Here is a 24,671-nt window from a genome sequence, read left to right as displayed (position 1 = left end):
CCACAGGCTCTGCTGCTGTGAACAGGTCATGTTTCCATGAGAGAACTGAGAGGGGCCGTAATGTTGTGAGTTATAATAAGAAATATGTATTTGGTCTTCGCCCCTGTTTCTGGCACAGAGTTCATAAAACTCTTGGCATTTCCTAAGTGATGAAAGTCATCAATATGTCTTTTGTTGTGTTGATGAGGTGACTTTTGGATGGTGACTAAGGATGGGGCCTGGTTGCTGGTGGAGACAGCATGTGATTCGAGGGCTGGAAGCTCAGACCTCCAGGGAAAGGGTTGGGGCTGCAGCCTGAGTTTCCTCCCCAGTGGCCGATGCTTTAACCAGTTGTGCCTATGGAATAAAGCCTCCACAGAAATCCAAAAGGGTGGGTTTGGAGAGCTTCCACGTTGGTGAACACGTAGAAATTTGGGGAGAAGTCGCACTCTAAGAGCATGGAAACTCCGCACCCCTCCCCTCGTACCTTGCCCTTTGCATCTCCTCCATCTGGCTGTTTCCAAGTTGTATCCTTTTACACTAAACCAGTGAACTAGTGAGTACAGTGTTTCTCTGCATTCTGTGAGCTGCTCTGGCAAATCAATCAAACCCAAGGTGGGAGGTGTGGGAACCTCTGATTTACAGCCAGTCGGTCAGAAGTACAGGTAACAACCTGTGCTTGCAATTTGTGTCTGAAGTAGAGCGTGGTCCTGTGAGACTGAGCTCTTGTCCTGTGGAATCTGATGCCATCTCTGGATAGATAGTGTCAGAGTTGAGTTGAATTCTGGGACACCCAGCTGGTGTCCGGAGAATCGGTGGCGCTGTGGGGAAACCCCCCCATCCTCAACATGTTGGAATTGGGTGCAGTACCCACAATAGGGGCAATCTGGGAGATCACCTCAGCGGCCCCCGGTAGGTGCTTCCGTGGAAAGGAAGCATGACAGAATACGGCAAAAAACCAAACCCATCCCATGAACTCCACCCCCAATCCCAGGCTGCAATTCCTACTACCTTGCAGTCTTTACTTCTCTCCCGTTTGAAACACATTTGCTTTTTGTTTAAGGAACGACCCTAATTAGTGTAAGGAATGACCCTAATTAGTTTGTCTCTTTCAAAATGGTGAACGATGCACTGGCTAAGAATAAACTAGTTCTTTACTAGTACCGGTTATGGACTCTTGATAGTTCAGAATTGAGGCTGAGCACCGACAGCATGAACTGTGCCCCCACCAAGCCCCCACCCTACCCCCTGCAGACAACACTTTTCCTCCTCTCTATCTGGGAGCCAACTATCCATTGGCACTGCCCACTAAAGCCATGAGTCCATTGATCAGTAGCCACAGCTGAGCACCCACTGAGGGTTGGATCCAGGGTAAGGTCCTGAGCCAGAGAGGATGGAAACGGTCCTTCAAAGAGCTGTCCACGCAGCCCTGGTGTCTGGGCAGGGAAGTGGCCCTCTGCACCCCCTCCTTGTGCTACCGCCTCTCTTTTGGGCAACTGCTCTCCTTCCCTTCCTCCCGCCTCCAACCAAGAGGTGTTGGTGGGGCTGCTGCTTACAGGTCCCCTGCCCAGGTGTGCCAAGCAGAGATTTTGAATTGGAAGCACAAGGAGAGAACCCTGTTCTTCCTGGCAGCCAAGTTGGGAGACGTGAGCTGGAGCTAAGCACAGCCTTTGTTCTCGTCAGGTAGAGACGGCCACATGGGGAAATGAGGGAGAGGGATCAGACATTGAGCCCATGTTAATCAGCACATGATGAGGAGATAATGCAGAAACCGGCTGTGTTGGTTTCCTCTTGCTGCTGTAACAAACTAAGGTGACTTAGTGGCTTCAAGCAACGCACGTTTTTCATCTCACAGTTTTGAAAGTTAGACCCCTTCATCTTTCAAGTCACTCCCACCTCTGGTCCTCTCAGCACATCTTTTCTCTCTGCAGTTCCTGCCTCCCACTGATAAGGACCCTTGTGATTACATTGGGCACACCTAGATAGTCTCCCCATCTCAAGGTCACCTGAAGGTTGCCAGGATAATCTCCGCATCGCCATGTCATCTCAAGGTTGATTAGCAACCTTAATTCCATCTACAACCTTAATTCCCTCTTGTCACTAACGGACATAGTCACAGGTTCTGGGGATTAGGACATGGGCCATTATTTTGCATCTCACAGCGGTAGGCAGCAAATAGCAATAGAGCCCGAGGTAATACTGTTCAGGTTGCAGAGGCGAAGGGGCGGGGGTGAGCAGGTGAAAATGGGCTCAAGCAAATCGGGCTGCCACAGCCGAAGGCCTGCTCTACTCACAGGTAAACTCAGGCTGTGACCCTCACAGTGTCCCCTACATGCGCACATCCTAAATAATGTGCCGGCCTTTGTCACTCAGTTCCCCAGGCTGTAGAATTGTCACAGTTATACTTGTTTCAAAGATCAGAACATTTTCTTTGTCTTATTTTCTTGTACCCCAAAACATCATGATTCCTCCATCTACTGACCAGGTCTGCAGCCAGGCCGGAAAGTCCCTTGTGACCCTGAGATGACCCTGGGCCTGCTGCTCGCTTACAATGGCCTTAGTTATACAGGCTGCGTTGTCCTCCAAACAGTGGGTGTTCTGCCTGTGGTAAGCAGAACGGTGTTTAAGCCAAACTGGACCCTGCAAAACTAAGGTTGAGCGTGTCTTTCCTTCTGTTCCGTGCTAGTATTACACCATCAGCCCCCGCCGGTTTGTTCCTTGTGGGTTCATCTTGCTCCAGACATGGTTTTCAAATTCTTCTGTGTCTAATTCTTGGCACACAAATCCCGTGTACGAGATGAGCCCTTGCTGACACTGTTGAGGTTTCCCATCCTTTTGTACTTATTTGTTCTTGGTTACACGTCCTTCCTCTCACACTCTGTGCGTGTCCTTCTTACCGCTTTTCCTTCTTCTTTTTGCCTCCTGAGTATCTGGATGGATTGAGGGAGGAGGAAGCAGCTTATCTCAGCTCTCCCTAGCCCACCCCATAGACAAGTAAGCACTCAACACGAAGCGTTGAAAAGAAAGCAGGGACCCACTTCTCGGGCACAGGGGGCCTTAATTCACACAATAACTGGCCTCCTTTGAGTGCTAATGCCAGACACCGCGTTCAGTGCTTTATTTGTATTATTCTAAACTGTTGATTACAATAAGCCGTGTTCACCTCATTCTGTAGACAAAGAAACTAAGGCACAAAGGGGTTAAATAATTTGCCTGATGTCCCCGAGTTTGAAAGTGACATGGCTGAGATTCAAACTCAGGCAGCCTCCCATGTGCTTACCCGCTCACCTCCCCAGTAAAACAGAAGGTAGGAGAGGCCACACAGCCTACTCTTAGTAGGACCCCTGAGTCCAGAGGCTCTTCCTGGGTGCGGGTGGCTGAGTTGGAGATGTTTGCAGAATTAGTGCTTCTCCTTGGTCCGTGGCTTGCCTTGAGCTGAGTCCCTGCTAAGGGTGCTTGTTTGGGGGAAAGGCGAGAGGTCGATTGGGTGTCCCAGTGTCATGTGTACAAGCAGGGGAGGGTGTCTTACAGGATTTCCCTCATCCGGCACAAACGGCTGGCCCTTCACTGGCCCCCTCTACCACCTGAGGGGGGAGCTTGCTACTCATGTGCTTTAAAGACCCACTCCTCAGAAGTGAGGGCTGAAGAATTATTGACTTTACACTTTCATCTTGCTTAGGGAGACAGAATTCATTAACGTCTGTATTAGTTTCCTAGGGCTGCCACTGCAAATCCATAGCAGGGGGGCTTAAAACAACTGCCCTTCACCGTCTCCCCAGCCTGGAGGCCAGAAGTCCAAGACAAAAGCGTCAGCAGGCCTGGTTCCTTCTGCAGGTTCTGAGGGGGCGTCTCTTCCATGCCCCTCTCTTCACTTCCTGTGCTTTCTGGCAATCCTTGGTGTCCCTGGGCTTATAGACATGCCATGCCAATCTCTGCCACCATTGTCACGTGACCTTCCTGCTACATCTCTTCACATGGCCTCCTTATAAGGACACTGGTCATTGGATGAGGGCCCCCTGTAACCCAGTAGGACCTCATTCTAACAGATGACATCTGTGAAGACCATATTTCCCAACAAGGCCACTACAGGAAAAACTTTCTCTACTCACAATACTCTGGACACCAAATGTGTGGGATTTCCACACCCAGCAAATTTCCAGGTCTCCTTGGATCGAACTGAGTGTCCTACAACTTAATCCACTCTGACACTAACTACTTGGGGTTAGTGTAGACCTCATAGGTCAAGGGTTCAGTTACGCCCCCCACTTCAGAAGCCAATGTAAGTCTGGGCCTCCCAGACTTCTGACTAATCGGCTATGAATTTGGGGTTCCCTCACCCCCCTCTTTGGGCTCATTAATTTGCAAGACTGGCACTGAGAACAGAGGAAAACACTTAATTTACTACTACCAGTTTATTTTAAAGGCTATGTCTCAGGAACAGCCAAATGGAAGTGATGCGTAGGGCAAAGTAAGGGGAAGGCGCGGAGCTTCCACGCCCTCCCCAGGTTCACCCCCTCCTAGCACCACGATATGTTCACCCACAGGAAGCTCCCCACACCCTTGCGTAGGGTTTTTGCAGCGGTTCCATTACACAGGCGTGAGGATTAAGTCCCTGGCTATAGGCGTGAACTCTCCAGCCCCTTCCCCTCCCTGGAGTCAGGGGACAGGGCTCAAAGTCCCTCTAACCACGGGTGCTTCCTCTGGCAGCCCCCTAATAACAATGGTTACTCGTGCTTTCCTGCCACCCTCCTGGACTCTGTGGAAGTAAACCTTCTCTGTTTCCAGGGTAAGATAATCACCACTAACTGTAAAAATCCTAAACGTTCCTCTCAACAGTTGCGTGTGTAAGTCGTCCCCCTGGGCATCTTCTTCTGGTGCTGCCCCTTCTCTTCTTCGTGGGGATTGTTTGTAAGGAGACAGTCACAGTGAAAAAACAATCATTTTATAAAATTTGCAGTCTCTCGCACCCCTGCCCACGGACCGTCATTCTCCTGCTCCCTCTTTCCCCACTGCCTTCCTGGGGTCTAGTGCAGACACGTGAGGAGATGTGTGACTCTTCTCCCGAGTTGTCCCTATTGCCACACGATTTGGCTCTTTCTCCCAAGATTCTATGATTTCTGCCTCACTAACTAGCACTGGGAGCCAGGGGCACTTTCAGCAGGTTGGGGCCAAGGGGGTGGGGGGTTTCTGGGAACCAGATGTGGACCCTTGGAAGGCAGCTGGCCTGAGGTCATCTTAAAAGAGGTCTGTCCAGGGGCTTCCTGGAAGGGGACAGGGACCCTAGCAGACAGGCGGTGTTTGAGTTTCTTATGGCTGCTGTAACAAGTCACCACAAACTTAGTGGACTAACACAACTCAGATTTATGGTCTCACAGTTCTGGAGGTCTGAAGTCTAAAATGGGTCCACAGGACTGTCCCTTCTAGTGGCTCTGCAGGAGAATCCATTTCCTTGTTTTGTTTCCAGCTCTAGAGCCGCTGGCCTTCATTGGCTCATGGGCCCATTCCTCCACCTTCCAAGCCGCTCTGACCTCTGCTTCTGTCCTCACATTCTCTCTGATGGTGACCCTCCTGACTCTCTGTCGTAAGGACTCTTGTGATAACACGGGGTCCACTCACATAATCCAGGAAAACCTCTCCGTTTCAAATCCTTAATCACAGCTGCAAAGTCCTTGCATGTCAGGTTACGTGTTCACAGGGAGAATCAGGATGGGGACGTCTTTAGGGCGCTGTCAGTCAGCCGCTTACGGGGGGCTGTTGGCACTTCGTCTGGGATTGAGGTTTCCTTGGCCATCTGGAGGAGAAGCATTGCCTACACCAAAAGAGAGGGATCCATAGAAGTACCCCAAAAAGAGAGGGTGGCAGAGGGGTGAGCACTAACTGGTCACTGCTTTGGTCATTCTGAGGGCACCAGACCCAGGTGACAAGTTAGACACAAAGACCTAGTAAGACACAAAAAGTGCCTCTCTTTCTTAATCTCCTCCCCTCCCACCCCCCCGGACACATTTTTGGAAGCGCCCAAAATGTCATCTGGCAAGTAGGGGAAGAGGTGTACTAGATGGTGGGTTTAATTATGGAAACAAAATGGTCTTGTGATTGGAAAAGCCCAGGAAACTATGGGACCACTTGAGACTTGCTCTTGAGCTAGAAAAAAATAGATCCGTGGAGAGATCCTGACGTGCCAGGGTGGTTAAATGAGGTTGTTTCCTGCTTATACCCCAACCCCTTGTCTGTATAGAGCTGTAATTCCATAATTGACGCAGCAGCCACTTGAAGGCAAGAAGTGGCTCCCTCACCCTCCTTCCCTCCAGGCCCACGCTGGGCCCCCGATGTACGGTCAGGAACCAGATGCATTGGGAAGTATGACCCAAGTCCATTTACAAGTTTCCCACTTCTCTCTCCTGTGATGCCAAGGTATCCAGTTCCATGAGCAGTTTACACCGTCAGACGACAAGGGAAGTGAGGCAGACATTCGCCCACAGCACACGCAGGCTATGGAGAAAAGGGGCCTCAGAGCCCAGGAGAAACACGACCCCGCTTGCTGACATCAGCTCCCGCTTGCTCCGACGTTGTCAGAATTAGGCTGCACTGGGGGTGGCTGGTGCGCCTCCCCGCTTGTCACCAGTGGGCAGAGCAATGCCATCTTGAATTCATTAATGGGATGAACTAAGAGGCGTGTATATTCCCCCCTCCACTGTGCATCTGTATTTGTTCCCACGAGAAAGTCGCTGCCAGGAGCCGTGGGAAGCTGGAGAAGTTAAATGTGAAGAAAGCAGGGGCTGCAGCCAGACTCACCTACATTGGAACTCTGGTTTGCCGACTTCGTACCTGTGTGACCTGAACCCCTGCTGGAGCCTCAGTTCCCTCTCCTGCTAAATGGGGAAATAAGCATGAGAATCCGTACAACATGCTCAGTACAATGCCTGCTCACAGCCAATAGTCATACTACGTAAGTCATTATTATTAGTACCACGGGGGTCGTGAAAAGTGGCCTGGCCTGGGAATCAGCAGACTTGGGGTTCAGGGTCAGTAGCCAGTTGTGTGAAAATAATCGTTCCTGTTTACTGAGAACTGAAAATGTGCGAGACGTCTCCCTAAGCACTGACATCCACATCTAATTTTAGCCTCATAACCAGTCTAAGAGGCGGGGACTTTTATTAATCCAGGTTTTGTGGATGAGGGGGGCTGATGCACAAAGAGGTAAGTAGCCTGTCCATGGTCCCACGGTAGCCAGCCTTCCTCCTGCCTCCTTTGGGGGCTCAGCCGCCGATCCTTCCCCAGTCACCCTCCTGGAGAAACCCAATGCGGTAGATGGAGGACTCTCTTGGCTCTGCCTCCACCCCGTCAGGGGACCAGCATCTGATGCCCAAGAGTACAGGAGGGTGGTGACCCTCTGTCATTGTGTTCCAGCTCTTCACTCATGACTTTGCTTCCATGGACCTCAGCTTCCCTGTGACAAATGAGACAGGTGGATTATATTGTCCCTTCCAACTTTGCTACATTATGATTCTAGGATTTGGCTCCAAAGCCCCCTCTGCAGGGGTCATCCCCCCTTCCTCTCTGGCTCCTATGGGGCGTGTACCATAGTTGTCGCTCTGTCTCTCCCTGCCCTGCTGTTATGAACTGAATTGTGACCCCCAAATCCATGTGTTGATACCCTAACCCCAGTGTGACTGCATTTGGAGATAGGGCCTACAAGGAGGTAAGTTAGGTTGAATGAGGCCATAAGGATGGGACCGTAATCTAATAGGACACGTGTCCTTATGAGAAGAGGAAGATGTGCCAGAGACCCCCCCCCCCTCCCTGCATGCACAGAGGAAGGGCCACAGAGGACGCACAGAGAAAGGAGCCATCTGCAACCCAAGGAGAGAGGCCTCACCAGCAACCAACCTTGCTGGCCCCTTAAGCTTGGACTTCCAGCCTCCAGAACTGTGAGAAAAACAAATTATGTTGTGGAAGCGGACGGTGGTGGTACTTTGTTACAGCAGCCGGAGCGCACGGATACACCTGCTTTCCCATCCTGTCTGCTTCCCGAGGGCCGAGGGCCAAGGGCGGGACTGCATTCCACCCATGGAAGGTGTTCAGGAGCTCTCTCTCTCTCTCTCTCTCTCTCTCTCCCCCTCTCCCCTCTCCCCCCCTTCCCCCCCCCCCCATGTCATTGTTGAGTGAACGAAAGAAACTGGCAGTGCAGTCAGGGGACTGATTTTGGTAAAATAATAAATAGTGATCCCTGAGCCAAGACACTTGATAGGCTAAACTACTGAATTTTCAGAGCTGGGCCCTGTGTAGACACGCCTTGCGTGTGGTGGTAGGGAGAAGAAGGGCTGGGAGTGAAGCCAGAGGGTCTGGGTTAAAGCCCTGCCCCCCCCTTATTAGATGGGGACCTGGAGCAAGGTCCTGACCCTGTTTCCTGAACTGTGAAATGGTGTAACACTCGGTCTCCCAAGTGGGTAGGAAACGGTGTGAGACTCGTGGCGTTCCTGCATGTAAGACTCCGTAAGAGAGCGGTGTTATTTATATTAGTGTTTCTATTGCTTTCTATTTCTTCATTTATTTACTGCGCATTGGTCAGCACCCACTAACTGTTGGAGAGTCTGCTTGGTACGGGGCATGCGCAGGTGCCCTTCCTGGCCCTGGCTCCTGCCTCTTGCCTCTGGGGAGAGACCAGTCCTGCTGACCTCTGACCTTCGGGCTAAGCCACTCTACTAGGCAAGACTGCGGTTCTGTCCTTTAACCACCGATGGGCTAGCGTGCCACTGTCCCAGAGTTGCAGGGATGACACAGGCTCAGGGCGCCAGCGCCCACCCCGGGTCACAGGGTCCGGGGAGAATTCTCAAACCTTCAGAGCCGCTGGCCCAGGAAGGGCCGAGGCTGGCACGAGGTCGGGGGCTGTGTTGACGCCTCTTCCCTCTACTGCCCCTGGCAGGGGAGCGCCCAGCGCTGGCGAGTTCCCTTTGCAGTCCCGGTGCGCGGGCTCTGCGGCCTCCCCGAGCCCCGCGCCCCCGGCCTCCCCGCGGCTCGCAGAGGGTGGCCTGCAGGGAGCTGGCTGGGCACATCTCAGCGGTAAACAAGGCGCGGGACATGCTCCGCGATGAACTTGGCAGATTTAGACACTCAGCCCTAATTGCGGCGAGCTCAGGCGGTGGCACCCGCGCGGGGCGGATGTGCCTCGGCACCGCCGGGCCCAATTGCTCCCATTTATCCAGCTCGCCGGCGGCACGGAGCGCGCAGCCAGGAAATGCTGCTGTCACCAGCTGGAGCCGCAGGGTGGCCGGATCGATCGTGGCCCCGCCCCGAGGCCCCGCCCGCGATCAATCCGACACCCTGCTCGGGAGACAGGTCGATGCGGCTCGGGCGCCGGGGACCCCGGCCTGCGCGTGTCCCCGCGTCCTCCCTGGGCATCCTGCCGGTCGGGCAGAGACCGTGCTGTGCCCGCGCCTCCCCAGGCCACTCGGCCGGGGCCTGGGACACGCCTCGGGCCAGAGGACAGCACGAGGCGGAGGGGGTGGCGGTGCGGGAGCAGACAGGGCTCCCAACGCGCCCCAGCGACAGCTGCCCGCGGGCTCTCTCTCCCCTGCCCCTGCTCGTTTTGCCCCAATCGCCCAGCCGCCCTCGCCCTCATTCCTTTCCGTCCTGCTCCTCCATGAGCTTCTCCCGCTTCTCACTCGTCTTTCATCTCCTCTGCGTTATTTCTCCCCCATTTCTCCATCCTCTCTTCTCCGCTCGCCCTCCTCCCTGCTCCCTTCTTCGCTCTGTTTACTATTTAATTGTGGTCCCTCTGCGCTGGCGGAGGCCTCTCCCTTCCCTCCCCGTGTCTCCCAGTCACTCTCTGGTTCTTCTCCTGCAGACACGTTTCTGAGCTTTACCCTGCACCCCGTTTTCTCTCCCACCTCCATCTCATTTTCATGCTGTCTGATTGCTTCCAAGGCTGTAGCCAGCCTCCCAGGCAGAGGAGCTGGTCCCAGGCGCTGGGTAATTGCTTACTAGAGGGTGGGAAGGCCCTCTCAGCCCTTCAAATAGAATCAGTAAACTGTCAGCGGAATTAAACTCAGGCCCTCTAATTACGCCCTCGGTTCACTAGTGATGTTTTCATCTGAGCCCCTGTTGGATGAGTGTTTGTCAGAGAAAATCAGTAGGACCTTGTCCACAGGCAGCCAGAGAAAATGCAAAGAACCCAAAAGGGCTTTATTATTTGGCCCCCCAATTCTTTGACAAACCTCCCTTGTGGCATTCTGTCCCTCTCCCCCTCCCCCCGTTTCTCTTTCCTCATGAGTTCTTAAAGGGTAAGTGTTCCAGTGGGCGGGCTGGGTACCAGATCGGCGACTCACTCTCCTCCTGAGAAGCCACACCAGCTCCAGGCATTGTCATCTTCCAAAGGCTTCTCTCTGCTCCCATCAAAAAAAAAAAGTGTAGGGACTGTGTGTGGTGCCAGCTGGGTACTGACTGGTTGGGGGATCACTTTGTGAATTATATAATGTCTAACCACTATCCTGCACACCTGAAATTAATATAAAACAATATTTTTATATTAGTTTATAAAAAAACTAATATAAAAAATAAAAAAAGTTTAAAAAAGTTTTACAATGGGGTTTTCTGCTAGACATTAATTCAGATAGCACAAACCCCTATCTCCTACTCTGTCCACATTTGAAACCTTAAAACACTTCGCTAAAGCTGCCTTCCTTTCACTGTCGGAGTGGAGTGGCTGCGGGCTCTTCCAGCCTGGAAGCATCTGTTGTTATCTGTAAACTTTGCAGATTCAAATACAGTCATGCATGGCTTTGACCATTTTGTTTTGTGAACGTCACAGAGGCACCTACACATACCTGGATGGTCCGGCCCACTGCACACCTGGGCAACCTGGTCCAGCCCACTGCACACCTGGGCAACCTGGTCCAGCCCACTGCACACCTGGGCTACTTGGGTCAGCCCACTGCACACCTGGGCTACCTGGGCCAGCCCACTGCACACCTGGGCTACCTGGGTCAGTCCACTGCACACCTGGGCTACCTGGGTCAGCCCACTGCACACCTGGGCTACCTGGGCCAGCCCACTGCACACCTGGGCTACCTGGGCCAGCCCACTGCACACCTGGTCTACCTGGGCCAGCCCACTGCACACCTGGGCCACCTGGGCCAGCCCACTGCACACCTGGGCTACCTGGGCCAGCCCACTGCACACCTGGGCTACCTGGTTCAGCCCACTGCACCCATGGGCTACCTGGGTCAGCCCACTGCACACCTGGGCTACCTGGGCCAGCCCACTGCACACCTGGGCTACCTGGGCCAGCCCACTGCACACCTGGTCTACCTGGGCCAGCCCACTGCACACCTGGGCTACCTGGGCCAACCTAATGCGGCTAAGCTACCAACTTACGCAATGTGTTCACATACTGAATACTGTAGGCATGTACGCATTTGTGTATCTAAACATAGCAAAGGGGCAATAAGAACACAGTATAAAAGCTAAAGTGTGTGTACATGCATGTTGGGGGGCAGGGGGAGGCTGTGGAGGGAGGCTAGGAAGGAGAGTGGACATCAGGAGAACGAGGGGAGGGGGGAAGGGAGAGAGGGCAGGAAGAGAAAGGGAGAGGAAGAGACAGCAGAGAGAAAGAGACCCAGAGAGAGAAAGCTTGAGACAGAAATAATGAAAGGGAGGGGGGAAGACAGAGAGGAAGGGGGGGAGAGGGGAGGAGGGATAAAAAGGAACAGGACTGGGGGGGGGAGAGAGAGAGAGAGAGAGGGAGAGAGAGAGAGAAACTGAGGGAAGAAAAGTGAGTTTGTGCTCATGAGTGTGTGTTTGTGGATGTGCGCGCGTGCACAGGTGAAATTTCCAGTCAATACCTCCTTCCTCTCCACCCATTTCCCCCTATTTTTAGTTGGACTTTAGGACTTTTACTATTTGTGTGTGATGGTGGGAGCAAGAGCCATTTGGCTTCTGCCTTGGTTTTACAAAAGGAGTCCAAAGTTAGACTTTTGATCTAGTCCACTGATAAATAAAATTCATATAGTAACTTAGTGTCAATGACAGAAAACTGACACTGGTAGCCAACTGCCAGAAAATTGTCATGAACACTGTGCAAACCCACAGTACCTCTGAGGAGAATGGTGCCCTTGGAGGCTTCGCCCAACGTCAGAGGCCTGCCGACAGCACTGAGAGAGGGTGTCCACCGTCCGTCATGTGGGAATGTGCGTGCTGTTAGTGAGCAGAGCTTGAAATGCTCTGCGTGGTGACGTTTCAAACGTAGCTTGTGAGCAGCGGCACTGCTCGTGCTAAGCTGACTGTCGAGCAACATGTTTTGAGCTCCACATATACGTGGATTTTTTCTCCAAGATTTGTACTGTTTTCGATCTGTGGATGCATAACGCCGAGTGTATACATGGATCAATGCTGTTTCAGACAGAGAACTTGAGAATCTGTGGATTTTGGTATCTGCGGGGGTTCAATCCTCTGTGGATCCCAAGAGACAGCTTACATTTTGGGGGAATCAAAAGTTACACATGTATTTTCGACTGAGTGGGGGGTCGGCACCCCAATCCCTGTGTTGTTCAAGGGTCAACTATAGTTTCCTTGTGTATTTGTTAAAAGTATACAATAAGCATATCTCATAATTTTTATACCCATCTTTTGGCCTCTTTCCATTTAGTTCAATATACCAGAACTCTCACAAAATGGCTTTAATTGGCCTCTTCTGACCTCACAGGGGGGCCTGGGAGCTGCTCCTTAGTTTTAGGAAGCCCAGCATCCATCCCCCTCCAGTATTTCCTTTGGAGAAACAACTTTCCCCAACTCTCAGCCCAGGAAGTTCGGGTAGGGCTGGACTGGGACCTAGCTGGCCAATCAGAACATCGGATGCCCCTTGGGACGGGCATGGGACCAAATCTGCCCGTTGGGACTGAATTTCCGAACTTTGTTTTAGACTGTTATGGAAGACTCTCTGCTACGTGCTTCTCTGCTGGGTTTGCCAGGCCTGGGGCTCCTGGCAGCCATTTGCCACCAGGAAGTGAAAGTCAGGCTGGGAATGGATCTAACACAGAGACTGAGAGACAGCTCGAGAGGCAAGGGTACCAGTCACCCGTACCTTGCTGTAGATTTAAGCCAGTGCTTAAGCCAGGGGCAACTGTCCTTCTAGCCCAAATGGGAGCTCTGGAAAGGGTTTTAGAAGTCCTAGTCCAATAGTCCATTTTACAGACGAGGAAACCAAGGCTTCGAGACCAGGAAGCTAGAAAGAACCAGGGCAGCCTGAGAATCCTGTGCTCCTTCTTCTCTTGTCCACAGGAAGCTGGGCCTGATGGCCATGCTGGAGAAACGGGCCTAGGAAAAACAGAATGAACATCTGGAATTCAGACTTTCAATTAAATTCCTTAGACATGTTTTGAGCAGCATCTATGTTCACGTAGATATCCATCTGATATGTATTTGTCACAGGTGCACTATGTGTGCTGTGCCAGGTACTGTGCTGGAATTTCAGGTGCGGTGGTCTGCACAGACAGACTCAGGTGTGGGAGTTTGCAGGCAGCTGAGCGGCGCTGAGCAAGTGGCACACCTCCGCCCCTGGGACGGCCCCTCACACCATGCAGTGCACCCCAACACGGCAGCTGCGGGGCTCGATGAGCGCTTTTCCTGGATGCTGTCAGCACCTTGTATGGGAATGCGGACGGTAGTGAGCTAGCGCCCACCCCACATGGGCGTCCGTCTACACAGTCCACGTGCACTGACAGCCCTGCGTCAGATCTAATTCCCGGACTTTAAAAGCAATGAGAAAAGTGCAGGGGGCATGCGAGGAGAAGCGGTCTCATGCCCCGCTGAATGCCAGGCTTTCTTAATCATTTTCAGTGATTGGGAAGAGGGGGGATGGTGAGTGGGGAAGCCAGAGGGGAGCTGATGGAAGACAAACGCTGTGGCCAATTAGCTGAAATGTTACAGTCAGTGCATCCCCAGCCTGATGGGCTCATTAAGGCCCGGACTCCTTGACAGTTTCTGGTTGTAGTTGAGTGCGGACATGGACTCTCGGCCTTGCGTGTGTGTCCACAGTCGTGTGCTTCTGCGTGTGCAGATGTGCCCATCCCAGCGCCCCTCGAGTCCTGCCCACCTGCCCCCCTCGAGGCTCTGTGGCTTGTGCTGATTGCTTCACCCCGAAGTCTTCCCCAAATACCAAATGGTTTCCCTGCGCGCACAGATATTTCCTTTGGAAAGTTTAATCTGAATGCTCAGTGTTCAGTTGCCAAAGGCTGTGAACTCATTTCTCCTGTCATTGCCACTTGGCGAGAATGTCATCATCAGTGAGGTGGGAGATGATGCTAAAGGAGAGTGAGAGGGGAGGAGAGGTTGGGGAGGAGGGTCCCACACCCCCGTGGAGACCCCTAAATGCCACAGCAATTGGAGACCCAGGGCCTGAGGGAGTGGCCTTTGCGGGAGCCCACGTGTGGGTGGTGGGGAGTGTCCTTGGGGGCTGACAGCCTGGCTGAGCTTCCTGGGCCAAGTGGAGCTCGCTCGGCCAGTGCCCTGGGGACAGCAGCCAGAGTCCCGGGTGACCTCTGTAATGAGAAACATTCCTAAACAAGCGTTCTGCCTTTTGCAGAATCACTGTTCGCTCTGTGACCTGGTGTGGCTTATGTAAGGGTCCTTGCAAGTATGACTTCTTGCAACTGGGCTGGGAGGCTTTGCAGACAAATTGGCTTGTTACTGGTCAGTTTGCGTGTAGCCAGCTGCCAGGGTACACTCAACGCTGAGTCCCACACTCAGAAACACTGCCCATCCCGGTCTGCCTGCTCACGTTTAGTTTTCTATTCCCCTTTACATTGTTTCCACATCCCTGTCTTACATTTGATGTGATTTTCTTTTGTTTAAAAATGTATTTTTTTAAATTATGAAATAGTTTCATGAAAAAGCCCTAACGACATAACTGATACCAGTTTGCTCTCCCCGTCTCCATCCCTGACCCCCACACAGTTCCGACTCCTTTGTGCTGTACGTCCTAGGTCCCCTCATGTTCAGTTTGGGAGTGGACAGTTTATGTACCTAACAGGAACAAGGATTGGGGACCTACAGTGTGTGCCAAGAATGGGCTAGACACTTCCATTGTTGTGTGTCCCCTGTAACACTCGCAGGCAGCCCGACAAGATAGGCACTGTGGCCCCTCTTCAGATGAGGGTCAGGAGTGGTCAGTGATTGGCCCAGGGTGTGTAGCGTAGAAAGTGACTCAGTGGGGGTTCGATCCTGAGACAGCGGCTTCCAGTGCTCTCTGAATTAGACAGCCTGTGTTGTGTTAGCGAATGGTAACCAGAGCTGCATTAATCACAACGCTTGGAGCACGGGCTGTGGCAGTTAACTCTTTCCCTCTCCGGGCCTCAGTCTCCTGCCCTGTGAAGTTGGTATAATATTGTAGAGCCTGCCTTCCTCACCAGGTTCTTATGGGGACTAAACTGTTTAGCACATGAGCAAGGTAGTAACAAAGCAGTGTTAGCAGGATGGGGGACATCTATGGGCCCTTTAGAGTCGTCCCAACATCCTCCAAATAGCCCAGGGCCGGTGGCCCTGGTGAGCACGGCCTGTGACTCCAGAGTCCACGTCCAGGCCTGAGGGAAGGGTGGTGAATGGCGGAAAGCTTCCTTCTCTAGTATATGTATCCTCTCAGCCACTGCCTAAAAATGGGTGGTTTTGCTTTCAAAACTTGAGTCATTTCCCTCCTGCCCCCAGGAAGAGAAACTACCTTTCTGAAGCAAAGTCTGCTTTCAGGCTTTCTCACTGGCACCCTTCAAAGCACACAGGCTGTGTCCATCGTGGGCCTATGAGGGAGGAGGGACTTGTCTGGTGGGCAAGCACTATGTGGATGTTTTCCGACCCCTGGATCTTGTCATGGGCCAGGTGGCCAGGTGGGCTTCTCGGGGGCTGGCTCAGGCATCATTGCCTGGCCTCACGCTGCCTCCAGGCAGGGCAGCAATCCACTCTGGTTGGACACGCAGAGCTGTGTCCAGGATCTTAGCAGCCCGTGGGTGGTTCCAAGGCTGGCCTGGAAAGATGCCAGGAATGTATTTGGAACAATGACTTTGGCCTTTGTTGGCATCTGCTTTTCCGAGCAGCTACCAAGGTGCCCAGCCAAGGCCCCCATTAGGCCAGGACTTTTCATCAGGCAACGAAGTCCCTTCCCCTCCTGACCCACAGCCAGAGCGCTAGGGACCCACAGCCCCATACTGAACGCAGAGTTCAGGGCTGCCAAGCTTGCCCTTAAACTCAGCGGCCCACCCTGCCTTCCTCCAGCTCCCCCCACTCAGCATCTTTGCTTCCAGGGCAATCACCCCAAATACTCACCCCCCCAAACAGCAAAAGAGAGCAAACTGAAATGCCACACATTTGAATTCCCTAAGATGTCAGTATCTTTTTACCTCAATGCAGACCAGTCTCTGAGATTCCGTGCACTCTGGGGTCACAACTCTCACTGAGCACCTTCTGGGGAAGGAGTCCTTGGCTTGTTGCTAGGAGACAAGAACCCTCGCCTTTAAGGAGCCCCAGCTTCAGAGCTTCCTGGGGGATCAGGAGTGAGGACTCGCTCTCAGGAGCTAACTCTGCAAAGGAGGAAAGGTTGAGAGGTTGGAAAGTAGCAAGTCACTGTCTTCCTTTTTCTTTTATGTCAACTTTGCTAAGGACGTTTTTTTCCTTATTACCTCATTCAACCCTCTCAGTAACTGCGAGTAGTCAGGGAAGGGATTTATCCCCCTTTTAGGGAACTAAGGTTCAGCGAGGCCAAGTGATTGTTCCAAGGTCACAGCCACTGAGGGATTGAAGCCAAGACTCAAATGTATTTGTCTGGCTCCACGTTCAACCCGTGTCTGCCTCCAAGGGTCAGTGCTTCACCTGGATGTGTTGTGAATGACACAAGTCGTTGGAAGTGTTGGAAGGACAGAGAGACAGCCTTAGACTGGGGGAGTCCAGGAAGGCTTCTTGAAGGAGGTGGGCCTGGGCTGGGTCCTGGGCAAAGGAGAGACTCTCTTCAAGCAGAGGGGAGATGACCTCTCAAGGTTGCTCCCTGCCCAAGGTCTCTCTATTTTGCAGGATCCATATGCCATCCTCACCCCCATCTCCACCTTCCTCACCAGGGACCCAAAGGTTGGAAATTAAAAAGTCGTCACTTGCTGGAATAAGGCAGCTTTGGGCCCTGGGGCCGGGCCGGTGAGGCCCATCCTTGACGGTGCCTGTTCACAGCTTGCCTGGGCTGAGGATGGGAAAGTCATTACCATCTGGCTGCTGAGCCAGGCTGGGCAGAGGAAGGACACCGTGGCTTGGCTGGGGTCACCGTCACTCAGGCTCGGCTGGAAGCTGCACAAGGGCCGACTTGTCCCCTGGTCCCACTTTTCCTGACACTTCTCTCTGCCAGCTGCTCCCAGACTCACATCCCAGCCTCAGCCAGGGCCTGGAGAGAATCAGTGAGAAAGTCTAGAAAAGGAGAGGAAAGGCAACACAGAGACCTTTTTATCTATAAGAGAAATTTCCGTAGCCTTTGCTTTGACCTTCGTGACGATGGTTCCTGAGTGTCTGCTCTGGGCCAGGCACCGAGTCTATGCTGGGGGTGCAGAGAGAAGTCAGTGTCCTTTCTTCCGCAGGAAGCTGTCTGCTGTGTGGTTATGTGACAGGGACTCGACCCAGCTTGTTTCTTCCTGGCAGCTCAGGCTTCACAACTGAAGAGGGGTCTGGGTTTCAGATCTAGGAAGCGGAACAGGAATTGCAGGCAGAGTAAGAGGCACCAACTCCAGAGCTCACAAGATCCAGGCGGTGAGGTGGGCCGGTGGGGCATGTGGGAAACCGGTGACTACAGGTCCCATCCAAGAGGGGGCACCACTCATCAGCTGCAGTCACCTGGCTCCGGGAGGAAAGCGGGGCCCAGATTGCCAGTCTCTGGATTTGGGGAGGCTGGAGATATGGAATTTTAACGTGTAAATATCTGAAACAGTTGACAACTAATTCAAATAAATATTTTAAAAACGTGGTGTGGGAAACACATATGCGTACATACACGTGCACACGTGCGTGCACGTCAGATTTGGGCCATGAGTCATGACCTGGCCATCTCCATAGTAGAAAGAGAAAGTCTGGAGAGTGAGGGGAAGGGGGGACGGGTGTTATCAGAGATGCTAAGTTGATCTATAAAATAAAGAGCTGGAATGAAAAAGTCAGAGAGAGAAAGAAATAGCCTGCATGTGGAGGCTGGGGGCCAGGCGGCGGGGGAGGGGGAGATTTGGCATTTTTGCTGGAGGGACATCCTAGGAAAATAGTCAGGTGTAAGAGATGTTTGAAACGGAGGAAGGGGGTTTTGATAACGATTGCTTTTTGGGTTACAAATTAGATCACTTTTAAAGTACTCCAGTAGAAGCTGACATTCCTTTAGGGAATTTTACATGGCTGCTGGCTGAGTTTTTGTTTTTTAATGTAAGTTCTTACAAGCCTGGATTACATAGAACCACAGCTTCTATTTAGGTTATAAGTATCATGCAGTGGTTCCAATTTCTTGCCTTATATGGAGTAACCTCTATGAATTCATTATAATATGCTTGGTGAGCTAGAGAAGAAAAGATTTCATTGGTGAGGGTCATTCTGCCAGCCTCCAGTATTCCCGAAGGGAGCACGGAACGAGAGAGACGTTATCAGCCTTGGTTCTCACAGGCCTCTCTGGTGAGCTTTCTGTACTGAGTATGATTCTAGTACAGGTGTGTGTGTGTGTTTTTCATCCAAACGGATTCTAAACACAAGCCACCCATTTCATCTAATACCTAAGTAAGGAAGCAGTGATCAGTTCCCAGATTGGAGGAACAGAGGATTATTGGACTGGTGGATAAATATTCTAGAACTTTGCTTCCTTTTGAGGGATCTTCAACCCACATGAGTTTTGTCGTGTGTGCTGACCTTTGTGTGCTAGGGCCAGATTATTCCATTGTTTTAATGCCATGCCAGGAAGTTGGGCATTTTATCCCATGGATCCTTTTTGAAGCAATGGGAGAGGGAGGCGGGTAATATGATTTTCCAAACCGACCTTCAGAGTCCAGCTCAGGAAGGTAGGAATGTAGATAAGACGACTCCAAAAGGTCCATCCACCTCTGGGATTCTAAGCCTGTTTTCTGGGGCCTCTATCTTCTAGGGGGCCTTCCCAGGTGACCACCCCAACAGGTAGAACCCTGGTTTACGTGATGGCAGGAGTTCCTGTCTGCCCCACTCATATGTACCTATCTTACACGTCACCTGTTTATTCATTCATTCATTCAGCAAATATTTATTCTTATTTTCTCCATTGTGGGCATCATGTTGGGTTTTGTGGATAAAAAAGATGAACAAGATGCATGTACCCCACTCTCCTGGAGCTTATGGTACAGCAGGAAGGTGACGTCATACAAATAGTGATTTAGGTATAAATGTGATCGGCGCCTGAAAGGAAACTTCCAGGCATTATAAGAACGTACAATGAGATGACTTGATCACTTCTGGGGGTAAGGGACCAAAGATGACTTCCCCAAGAAGTGTTTCTTTCTCAACTGAGAGTAAAGAGTGAGTAGGCGTTAGGGGTAGAGGTAGCAAGAGTGCTTCAAGCGGAGAGAACAGTGTGGCCAAGACTTTGGCGTGGGAAGGGCTTGTAGTATTTGGGGAATGAAAAAGGGCAGCGTGGTGGGAGCGTGGTGAGAGACGAGCGCGAAGGTGGGAGACAAGACTGCAGGAACAGTCTGGTAGACCATGGGAAGGACTGTGGGGATTTTCTCTGGGGCAACAACAAGTCACTGGAAACTTTTGGCATGGTACTATTTGCACTTTCCAAAGATTGCTTGGGCTGCAGCGGAGACTGGCTAGGAAGTGCAGGAGGCCATTACGAGGACCCAGGCTGGAGTGATTGCGGTTTGCATGAGGTGTGACAGTGTTGATAGATAGACGCGCACAGATTTGAGCAATATTTGTTTGATGAGCTATAGGAGGGAAGCGAGACGGGGCTCTGGGGGCGTGTGTGTATGTACCACATCCAGCCTGGAGCTCAGCAACTTCAGTGACTCCCCCACCTGTGAAATAATCGATTTTGTATGTTGTGGGCACTTAATAATGTTTTAAAAATGACAGCTTTACTGAGATACATGTAACTCATATACCATAGCATGCACCCATTTAAAGTATACAATGCAATGGTTTTGAGCACACTCACAGTTGTGCAACCATCACCACCATCAATTTTAACGCATTTTCGTCACCCCAAAAAGAAACCTTATAGTCATTAGCAGTCACTTCCCATTTTTCTCCTACTTCCCACAGCCCTGGGCAACACCCAATCTATTTTCTGTCTCTATGGATTTGCTTCTGGATGTTTTATATAAATGGAATCACAATATGTGGCTTTTTTCTGTCTTCCACTTAGCATCATGTTTTTAAGATTTATCCACATTGTAGCATGTAATAGCATTTCATTCCTTTTTATTGCTAGATAATTTCCCATTGTGTGACTATACCACATTTTACTATTCATTTATTAGTGAATGACCATTTGGGTTGTTTTTGCTTTTTGGCTATTAAAAATAATGTTTCCGTGAACACGTGTATATAAGTTTTTGTGTGGACATATGTTTTCACTTCTGTTGGATATATATACACCTAGGAGAGGAATTGTGAAGTCATTTGGTAACTATGTTTATCCTTTTGAAGAATAGCCAGACTGTTTTCCAAAGTGGCTGTATTATTTTACAGTCCCACCAACTGGTGGGTTCCAATTTCCCTGCAGCCTCACCAACACTTGTGATTTTCCTCATTTTTATTATAGCCATTCTTGTGGGTGGGAAGTGGTATCTCAGAGTAATTTTGATTTGCATTTCTCTGATGGCTAATGATGGTGACCGTCTTTTCACATGCTTACTGGCCATTTGCATATTTTCTTTGGAGAAATGTCTATTTAGATTCTTTGCCCATTTTTAATTGGGTTGTTTGTCTTCTTATTAAGTTGTTATAGTTCTTTATATATTCTAGATACAAATTCATTATCAGATATATGATTTTGAAGCATTTTTCTCATTCTGTGGTTTTCTACTTTCTTAAATTGTGCCCTTTGAAGCATAAAAGCTTTTAATTTTGAAAAAGTTCAATTTATCTATATTTCTTTTGTTCTTATGCTCTTGTTGTCATATCTAAGACACCATTGCCTAATCCAAGGTCACCAAGATTTACACCTATGCTTCCTTCAGAGTGTTAGAGTGTTATCTCTTACATTTAGGTCTTGATCCATTTTGAGTTAATTTTTGAGTATGATGTGATGGTGAACCTCACATCAGTTTAACCTCAGTTTCTTTTTTTTTTAAACTTGTGAATATTTGGTGGTCCCAGCACCATATCCTAAAGAGACTGTTCTTTCCTCATTGAATGGTCTTGGCACCCTTGTGAAAAATAAGTTGTCCATAGATGTGGGGGTTTATTTCTGGACTTGCAGTTTATCATTGGTCTATATGTCTGTTCTTGTGTTAGGACCACACTGTCTTGATGACTGTAGCGTATAGTAAGTTTTGAAATTTGGAAGTGGGAGTCCTACAACTTCATTCTTCTTTTTCAAGATTGTTTTTGGTTATTTGGGGCCCCTTGCAATTCCATATGAATTTAAGGATCAGCTTTCCTTTTCTCCAAAATAAATAAATAAATAAAGGCCCTTGGAATTTTGATAGGGATAGTATTGAATCTGTAGTTTGCTTTGTGTAGTATTAACATCTTAATATTGAGTCTTCTGACCCATGGGCATAGAATATCTTTCCGTTTATTTAGGCCTTCTTTAATTTCTTTCAACAATGTTTTGTATTCAGAGTATAAATTTTGCACTTCTATTAAATTTATTCAAAAGTTTTTTTAACGCTATTGTAAATTAAATGGTTTTTTGAATTTTATTTTAAGATGCATTCATTGCAAGTGTAGAGAAATACAACTGACTTCTGTATATTGATCTTGTATCCTGCAAACTTGCTGAACTCAGAAAGTTTTAAATATATTTAAATAATTTAAAAAACTATATTAAATATATAGTTTTTTAAGTGGATTCCTTAGGATTTTTCTACATGCATGATCATGTCGTCTGGAATAGAGATAGTCTTACGTATTCCTTTCCAATTTGGATACATTTTATTCCATTTTCTAGCCTGATTACTCTGGCTAGAACCTTCAACATAATGTTGGATAGAAGTGAGAGTGCACGTCTTTTTCTTGTTTCTGGCAATACATGTTTATTAAAGGACATTCATTTAGATGGCAGGTTTCTTGAAACTATTTTGAATGAAAAGCAAGCAGAATTCAACAAAACAAACAATAACATGATATTTGAGCCATGGAAAAACATTCACTTTGGAAGGTTCTCTGTCCTGAGATTGCTCCATAACGATGCCTCGGTGTTCAGTGACAGCAGAGAATGTCTTCTCCTGAAACCACAGACTCTGTGACGCGTGGCCCAGGTGCCACTTCAAGGAAGGGCTTGTTGCCCAGCTGCTGGGAATGCAGTCAGCAGACTGCCTCCAGCTGTGAGCCCCTTAGGGGTTAGCTCAGCTGCCTTGCCCAAGGTCACACCTCTTCCCTGGAGGCCCCCATCCAATGACTAACTTGATGCGGGAGTATGAAGGCATGATCGTGTTACCCCAACTGAGGACAATTCTGAAGACCATTGCAACTCTCGAGCTCCCTGTGGGCTGGGCCAAGGCTGTTGTTGGGCCTACACTGTATGTCAGCTTCTCTCTCTTCCTTCCTGCTTCCTTCCTCTCCTTTCCACTGGTGTCGATCCCAAGGGCACGCCTTCCTAAGCATCCTGCACGCTCCCTCCATAGCAGTCTGCTACCTGGGAACCTCACCTGCAGCGCTCAGGCCTGCCTGTTTCTGTGTGATGGGTCCCAGCACCTAAGTACCTAGAGAGCTTTGTCCTGAGACTCCGGAGGGAGTGTGGCTGCCACCACTCTGACTTTGGCTCAGCGACACTGATTCTGTGCTTCTGCCCTCCAGAACAATGAGAGAATAAATTGCTCCTGTTTTAAACCACCAACTTTGTGGTAATTTGTTACAGAAGCTTCAGGAAATGAGTAAACTTGGTTTTATCTATGCTTTCCCCTCTGAAGGGTCTCTATACTCCTGAACCAACATTGAAGACAGGGCAAGTGCTCCAAGTACTATCTGCAAACATTTTACAGAGAATGGAGGACCCCACCATTTCCTGGGCCAAGGGCCTTCCAGGCAGCTCTGCTGAGGGGCAGGAGACGTGCATGAGCAACTTCTTGACTCATTAGTACAGGTCGTCGCTAAACCCATGGGGAAGACAACAGGTGTGGAGGCTCCAGGATGCAGGCTCATTTTGAATCCTGTCAGATAATTTACGTTTCTCCTTATGACTAGGAGGTGAGTCCACCAAGACAAAGCGAATGGGACCATATGTTGCATCATCTTGATTCCTTCCTTTATGTGCATATAGTTTGTCTCATTGTTACATCATTATCATCAACTGGGGACCCCGTTTCCAGGGAAAGTGAGTGAAGGAAGAGTAGATTCGATTTACGTAAACTTGACATAACTTGGTCAAATCCAACTGTGATCTGCGGTCCCCTCACTATGGCTGCACAAATGCAAGCATTAGGCATTGCCTCCTCATTTATGGCGTGTGTTTTTTTTTTTGTAACCCAAGGTTTTGGTGACCTGTATTCTTTCCCCTCAATTTACTAACTTAGTGAGTCTTATTTAGGAGTCTTGCTAACTCCTTTCCCTCTGCTACGATCGGCTCCCCATGGATCAGTACTGTTAACACTTTTCATCTAAGACAGTGAAGCTTTGCTTAACAAATCCACAGATGATACAGCTGTAAGGCAGGGCTTTCCAAGTCAGGCCTGGGTGACAGAATCAGGATTTCTAAAGATTTATCATTGTTTAGCTAGAAAGAGATATCCAAATGAACATACTGAAACAAAACAGAAGTATAAAATCATACATTTGGTTTCAAGCTAATCAATTGTACTCACACAGGAAGGGTGAGACCTTTCATTTTCCAAATGAAAACCATTTATGTGAAAAAGATCTGGACGACTTACTTGAGCACGGGCTCCATGTGAAGCAACTGTGTGATGTGCCTGCTAAGAAGCTCGCGCCGCTGTAGGCTGCATTACGAGGAGTATAGTGACTAGATTGAGGGAGGTCATTGTGTCCTCGACTGGCCAGGTTGCATATGGAGCTGGGTTCTCTTCCAGTGAAGGATGGGTGGGATGTCTGAGGGGAGAGTTCAGAGGAGGAAGGTGATAAAGGACTTAAAACATGAGGAATGGCTGAGGAATCTGGACAGTTGTCCTGGAGAAGAACAGATCAAGGGCAGGCAAATTGCTTCCTTCGAATTCCGTGTGAAGAAAACACTGCCCAGGGCAGCCCTGGGACCAGGGCCGGGCGGGTCTCAGCTCACACAAGAAGCCAACTCAGAGCTGTCCAGCCCAAGCGGGGTCACTCTGAGTGTTCTAGGGTCTTCATCTTCATACAGAGGGAGGGTGAACATCTGTCAGGAATGCTCGGGAAAGAGTTCCCACATTTGGAAAGAAAATGGACCAGATGAGCTCTTTCTGACTCCGACAGCCCCTGATTCTTTGAAGTCTGTTCAGACATCTCATGCACTGTGTGTGGTAGGCAGAGTGGTGATGTGATTTCTGGTCCAAAGATGAGAGTTGAAGCCACTGGTCTCAGAT

The sequence above is a fragment of the Rhinolophus sinicus genome, chromosome 8 (assembly GCF_057876585.1).
Source record: "Rhinolophus sinicus isolate RSI-liver-muscle chromosome 8, RSI-T2T, whole genome shotgun sequence".
In the NCBI taxonomy this organism is placed as follows: Eukaryota; Metazoa; Chordata; class Mammalia; order Chiroptera; family Rhinolophidae; genus Rhinolophus; species Rhinolophus sinicus.
Note: the sequence above shows the minus strand (reverse complement) of the source record.